We start from the raw sequence: 7,423 nt of genomic DNA on the forward strand, positions 1-7,423 counted from the left end.
GATGTGCCTATTATTATGGCAAAGATGGCCATGTCTTCCTCAGTCCATTTTCGCCATCAGCCATTAAAATAGTCTATAATACAATAGTTTATGTGATTAAGGGAAGAGGCAACATCATTAGTCAATTTTTTTTTTCATGTGATTAAGGAAGGAGGCAACATCATTAGTCAATAATTTCATCTATAGAAATTATTTTGCTTATTTCATACACTTGATTTTGTTTTTCTTCTTCAACTCAGTGGCATCAATTTAGTCTAATGGATTTTATCCTGTTTATTCAAACATGCGTGTGTTTGTAAGCATGTTTTGATTTCAGTCTCTATTTTATAGATATAATTATATATTAACTTGAGCACATAGATAAGCATTACTACATGTTCTATTTGAAGATAAACTCAGACTCTATTTGGCGACAAAGTTGGCTCCGACTCTATAGCTCAATTGTAGTCAAACTCTATTTCAAGTCTAAGAGCAGGGATTGGCTACACATATCATGTGGATAAAGGGAAAAATACAAATATCTATTTTTTTTCCCAAAATATCAATGGCCCACGAGATATAGCCCTTTGGCACTTCAATAGTCAATGTTTGTCATTTGTCACTACTTTTAAAGGTAGATGAATCTGATCAATCGTGACAGGAAGAGAGATGGAAGAAATTTTGGAAGGGGTGGATATACAACAAATATATGAAGGTTGGCCCCACTCAATCGGGGCATGTAAAAAGTACAACAAGGTGGGTCCCACCCAATTGCATTATACAACAAATAGATTATGCTGGGCCCCACATACTAATCTTTATACAACAGGATCATGAAGGTGGGTCCCATAAATACAACACCCATTTGGTCCCACTTTCATATGCATGCAGAGAGAGTTAGATTTTCTCTTAAAGCATTTCATCACTTCATGGGTCCTAATGAAGAGGGACATGGATTTCCCTTCTTATGTTCATACTCTTTCTTTACAGTATGATTTTCTCTGATTGCATTGAGGTCTCATAAGAGGCCCATTGTGTTTTGTCTGAAATTTCAACACACGATCACAATACATGCAACAAGTGTAAGGCTCGTATCATAGTCCGTACTGTTCCTTAGACTTCCACGATCCTCCTCGTCGAATTCCGGTGACCCGCAACATGTAATCGGCGTTTGCGCATGACCCTAAGTCGCATCTTGTAAATCTGAGTCGACTCGACCCGAGACTTGTACCGTTGTGACGGCATCGTCGCCGCGGTTCCAACACCGCGACTTCCGCACCGATGCGATGCCCAGGCCAGGAGTTGTGGGCCCGCGTTTAATTCGAGGAAACGCTGCGCATTGCAAATCTCGAGAGAATCTCTACAATCCATCACATCAATCAATCAATCACAAGTCAAGTACATCCCATCATAACCCATCACTCACCTATACCTCTCTCTTCACCAAGTTAAATGAACCCATACCTAGCCATTCCTTTCTTACCAACAAGTCAAGGCAGCCCATACCCCATGCCGCCTCATGCCCCCAAAAGTCAAGAGAGCCCATACCCTCTATGTCACCTCTTCTTACAACATCCCCTCTCTCTCTCATTCGTTACCCATTTCCCAAGCAATATAAGAGAAGCAACCGTCCAAGGAGAGAAGAGCTAAGGAGAACCTAGGTATGGCCCACTTCCTACCCTCAAAACTCTCAATCCAACCCTTCAATTCTCATCTTCCACCATTAAAGGTTGAGCTTAGGAGCTAAGGAAGCCAAGGAACCAAGAAGATTAGCAATCAATAGGTGTTTTATTGGCTTAAATTTATGTTTTGATGATGGGCCAAGTGGGGCCTACCGATTGATGGTATGGATCTCACTTTAGACCCTAGGTGTGGCCGATGACCCACCATGATTCATATGTTCATTCCATGATGGGGCCATTCTCCATGGACCTCATCATGATGTTTATTTTCCTAGTATGAAAAAGTCATCTAGACCTTATATTTTGGGGGAGAAGGGATCCCCACCCTTGATTTTGATTGGTGTGCCCACATATAATGGGACCCACTTGATGTATGTTTGTAATGCATGGAAGGGAGGGCTCATAGTGGCGGAGCCCTCCATCACTCGTTCTCTCTCTCTCTCTCTCCTTTTCCCTGTCGTGGACCCCACTGTGATGTATAGGTTTTATCTCCACCGTCCATATGGTGGGGTCACCCTAGCCAGGGGCCTAATAGACAGGCTGTTGTACAGCAGGCCTAGATGTTGTCATTTAAAAAATATATATATTATATATGATGGGCCCCACGTGGGGCCCACTTGATGTGGAACCGGATTGGCTAGTGTACCTTGCACTAGCTATGTAGCTGCTGCATTGGTGTTAGCAAGTCTGTGGTTCTGATCATGAAGTATGTTAATTCCAACCGTCCGTCCATCCCTGGGACGGTGGGACCCACCTTGCACGTGTGAGGTCTCCACCGTCCAACTGGACGTGAACCCCGGCCGTGATGTTTGGGTCTTATCCTCACACCTCTATTATTGTATCCTTCACGCCGTCCGTCTCTATGGGGACCACCGTGATATAAGTATTTTATCCCACTGTCCATCTGGACAGTGGGAATCCCCAATTATATAGCTACTGTATTTACCTTAGCAAGCTCTTGGGTCTGAGCATGAGGCATGTGTTATATCCCAACCATCCATCTGTGGGGCCCACACATGATGTATGTATCTTACATCCACACCGTCTAGCGGTCTGGATAGCGGGACCCACCTTTAATGTATATGTTTTATCTTCATCGTCCAGAGGTTTTTGGACGATGGGGATCCACCTGATGTACGTGCTGGCAGCACGTAGCCCCACCAAAATGTAAGTGTTTTATCTACATCGCCCACCCATGCGGCCTACCATGATGTATGCGTTGATCCATACCGTTTCCAGATCATTTTAAGGCCTGGGCCTCAACGGCCGGGCCCAGTTGGCAGTCAGCAAGTTCACTTGCTGCTGGACCAATGTCCAGCAGTAGCCGGGCCGAGGCCCACCATGATATATGTGTTTTATCCTTGCCTTCCATCAACTATTTAAGGCCATGGGATGTGGCCCAAGGTGATGTACATGAGGCCCATGTTTGAGGCCCAAATGTGATGTATTTGAGGCCCAAATGAGATGCATTTGAGGCCCAGGTCATGAGGCCAATTGTGATGTATTTGAAGCCCGTATATGAGGCCCAGGTGATGAGGCCAATTGTGATGTATTGGAGGCCCGTATATGAGGCCCATTATGATGTGTTTGAGGCCCAGGTGATGAGGCCCAACGTGATGTATGTGGGCCCATTGCAATTGTATGAGGCTCGCCATGATGTAAGTGTTATATATACTCTATCTATCCATTTTAGGCCGTGGACCCCGCCGCCTTATGTAGGCCAACCATATATGAGTGATGTGTACATGCGACCCATCCATTTCCTAGGTATTTGGAGGGCCGAGGGCCCCGTTACGATTCTGATTTCCAAATGGACCGCACCTAGACAATAGTGGCTAAAAGTCCACCGCTGTAAACCTCCCCAGGGCCCACTGTAAGCCCACTTTCACCTTTACCCCATCAGGCTATCCCTAACTGTTGGGGCCCCGCTTAATTTAGTAATACCCATTGGGCTAACCCAAACCGTTGGGCCCCCACTGATGATGGAGTTGCCACCATGCCTTGTAGTAATTACCCTAACCTTGAGTTCACCTTATGCATAGATCGAGCCCATAGAAAGGCCTAGTTCATTGCATGATTTAGGGTGAAGAAGCCCACTTGTTGTACCTAGTTTCACCCTCCCAATTACCCTTGCCATAGATGGAAGAATATGTAGTACCAGGTTGGAATTTCCACTACTTAGAGCCTATCTTGGTGGTTGGCCTAGATCCATCGTCCATCTGTGGACCCGACCATGTATTTTGGTCGATTATTGTTTATATCTGATAACTATGTTAGTGTACTTAGTATAATAGGACACACTGAGAACATGCTTAGTATAATATCATAATACATGCCCATATGCATCATTGTATGCCTGATATGAGGAATGATTGATCATAACATATGCCTTTGGGCTGAGATGTTTATAGGACTCCCTGTGAGACGGAGTTGCCCCACATGATCGCGTGGTACGTGCAGGTTTGATACATGACTGGAAGGTATGACTCATGCATCTCTCATTTGTGTGACATGATCACTATACGCCCTGGCGACATCAGGGCAGTGGCCTCCACAGGTACATCGTAGATGGCTGGATTGTATACCGAAAATACTTGGTTCTAGCACTGTGGGCACATAGGATGTCCTTGGGTGAAAGTCCCAGAACCTTATGGTACCAGGAAACCCTCTAACGTCTAGACGAAGTAGATACATGAGCGCACGAGTACCGAATACCAGTAGGTCGCGTCTCCCACTGTGTCGTGGTCGGTTGGAAGGAGGTGTGGCTTTATTCGCCCGAGTGAGGGGTTATAAGCTAAGCTGAGTTTGACCAGCTTGCAAATAGGTCCGCTATCGACGAGCCGGGTAGGATTGGCAGACTACTGGTTAGGTGAATAGTGTGGTCTCTTCCACTCACTGGGTTATATGGCTAGGGAGGCGGCAGTCAGTGTGGAGTGTACTAGACCCAGGTGATATCCCAGAGGGGAACTGTACTGATATATGTACTTGATGAGGATTGACATGTATACTTTGCATCTTGTATATGACATTTGGCTATGTAAGCCTTGCATCACATAACCTTGGTATGGCTGATAGCATTCATGGCCTTGCCAGTATTTTCGGTTACTCTGATATTGTATGCTTGGCTTACGCATTGCTTACACACTTACACCACCCTCTAAGCTTTTCATAAGCTTATGCATGACCGTTGCGTGCAGGTAGCGTCAGATCACAGCAGCGCTGAGGTAGGAGCGCATGACAGATTATTTTGGAGCTTTTTGATCATCCTGTATTTTCCTTTCCGCATTGTACTCAAATGTTTCATTATAGTTGATATGTGATGATGTTGTTTAGTGACTTAGTTATGCTCCATTATAAAAAAAATCATACTAAAAATCTTCCTTGTAAGGTCCCAGGATCGGAATCCAGCATATGGGTGCTAGGAGCCGAGAATGGGGCACTACGGAGGCTGTCGGCGCCGGATTCAGCGATTGAGAATTCTGTGAGCTCAGTTTTTGAGTTTAGGGCATGGCAACAAGAGGGACAGGGGAGCTTACCTATTTCATTTTCAAAGCTTCCGGTTGCAGTCAATTGAAATGCGGGAGGAGCCCTTTGTGTTGTCAAAAAGTGATGTCTTAAATCTTCTGGGATGCTTGACCAGTCATGGGGCTGGCTCGAATAGTCGAGGATCCCTTCGACCAGTCGAAGACTGTTCGACTCGAAGTCCAGCGACAATGTATTTGGATTTTCAAGATGCTCGACCAGTCGAGGGACGGGTTCGACTAGTCGAAGGTTACGCAGATTACGCGCGAACTACATAAATTTGAGGCGATTTTTAGACTTTTCCAAAGTTGGTGCATAAGTGGAGTTTCCTAAACTATAAATAGGGGTCCCTAGGACCTTTCTAAAGTATTCTAAGGCTTCCTAAAGGTATTCTAAGGGTTTCTAAAATAGTTCTAAGGTTATCAAAGGGTGTAGCAAGGGTGAGATTCGAGGTTGTTCGAATCGGGTAAGTCCTCTCTCTTTATAATTTCTATTTTCATAGTGGATTTCGTCGCTTCATGCCATGGTTTTTTCCCGAAAGGGTTTTCTATGTTAAATCTTTGTGTTCTCTTGTGATTGCTTGGTGCTCTTGGATTGCTATCCTAGATCTATATCTGTGTGATTTTGTAGCATAAATTCCAACAAGTGGTATCAGAGCAATCGTTGGGGCACAGATCTGAATTTGCAGGATTAACAATAATGGGAAGTACTGGGTAAGATATTGAGAAGTACGTAGGCAAAAATAACTTTGAGTTATGGAATATCAAGATGATCAGTTCCTTAACCAAGCAAGGCGAGGATGGTGCTCTTGAGGTAAAAAAGTCTACCATGACTAATGATGAATGGAATACTCTTGATAAGAAAGCCTTGTCCTCAGTCCGTTTATGTCTCATGAATGAGATTCTATATAATGTTTTGAGGGAGAAAACTGCGGTTAGTTTATGGTGAAAGTTAGAGGATATTTATGCGAAAAAATCCTCTGAAAATCGCCTACACTTGAAGCGGCAGTGGTATAACTTCAAGATGGTAGAGGGTGGAGATCTGGAGGCTCACATCAGCAACTTTAATAAATTCATTTGCAAATTGCTGGATATGGAGGAAGTGATCAAAGATGAGGAATAAGCATGTATGTTGCTGAATTCTCTTCCGGCATCGTATGAGTCATTCAAGGACACAATGTACACCATAAATAAAATCCTGAGTGTCGACGCCGTTATCTCAGCCCTTCAAGGGAAGGCCATGAGAAAGTTAAACAGTAACATAGGGACATCTTTCGATGCATTGATTATGAGAGGAAGGAATTCTGAGCGAGGTACAGAATCTTCAAGACCTAGATCCAAATCCAAGGGCAAGGGCAAAGAAAAATTAAAGTGTTGGAACTGTGGGATGTCTGGACACATGAAGAAGGATTGTACCAATCCTAAAGTGAAGAAAGAAAATTCAGCGGCTTCTTCCAAGGAGGTCAATGTTGTCACATTTGATGAAGAGATAAGTGGTGGTAATGTATTGTTTGTATCCATGATCGGACACTTGCACGGCAATCATTGAGATGAGTGGATCCTTGACATAGGAGTATCATATCACATGACTCCTCATCGGAGTTGGTTCACCAGTTACAGAGAATGAGATGGTGGACAGGTTTTTATAGGTAATGACAATACCTGTAATGTTGTGGCTATTGGTATGGTGAGCATCAAGATGTTTGGTGGCATTGGGGAGACTTGTGTCTATGTTACTTCTAAAAAAGATGAAGGCCTCTTTCTTAGACTTAAGCAGGGCTGGAAAATCATTGTTAAAAGTGAGTATAAATTCACCGGCCATAGATGAGGATTCGACGGCCGGCTGTATATGAGGATTCGAAGGGATAGGGTGCCGTCTCGCAACACTCGCCCACCCATCTCCGACCAAATTGTACACGATTCGGCTCCATCTCAACACTCTCGCCCTTCCATCAGCAAGCAAAACAGCCCAATCAGAGGAAGATCGCCACAACGATTCTCTAGACCTAGGTTTTCAAAAAAACCCAATGCCAGTCACAACTTCAGCTTGTTCGTGGCTAATATCCCATTTGATTGTTCCACTGAAGATCTATGGTCGATTTTTAATGGATATGGGAGGGTTCTAGATGTATACATCCCCATGCTCCCTGGCCTGAGGAAACCCAGGGGCTATGCTTTCGTCTGTTTTCTTTATAAGTAGGATGCTAAAGCAGCTATGGACATCTTGAACAATAGGCGTAT

This window comes from Magnolia sinica, chromosome 2 (genome assembly GCF_029962835.1).
Source record: "Magnolia sinica isolate HGM2019 chromosome 2, MsV1, whole genome shotgun sequence".
NCBI lineage: Eukaryota > Viridiplantae > Streptophyta > Magnoliopsida > Magnoliales > Magnoliaceae > Magnolia > Magnolia sinica.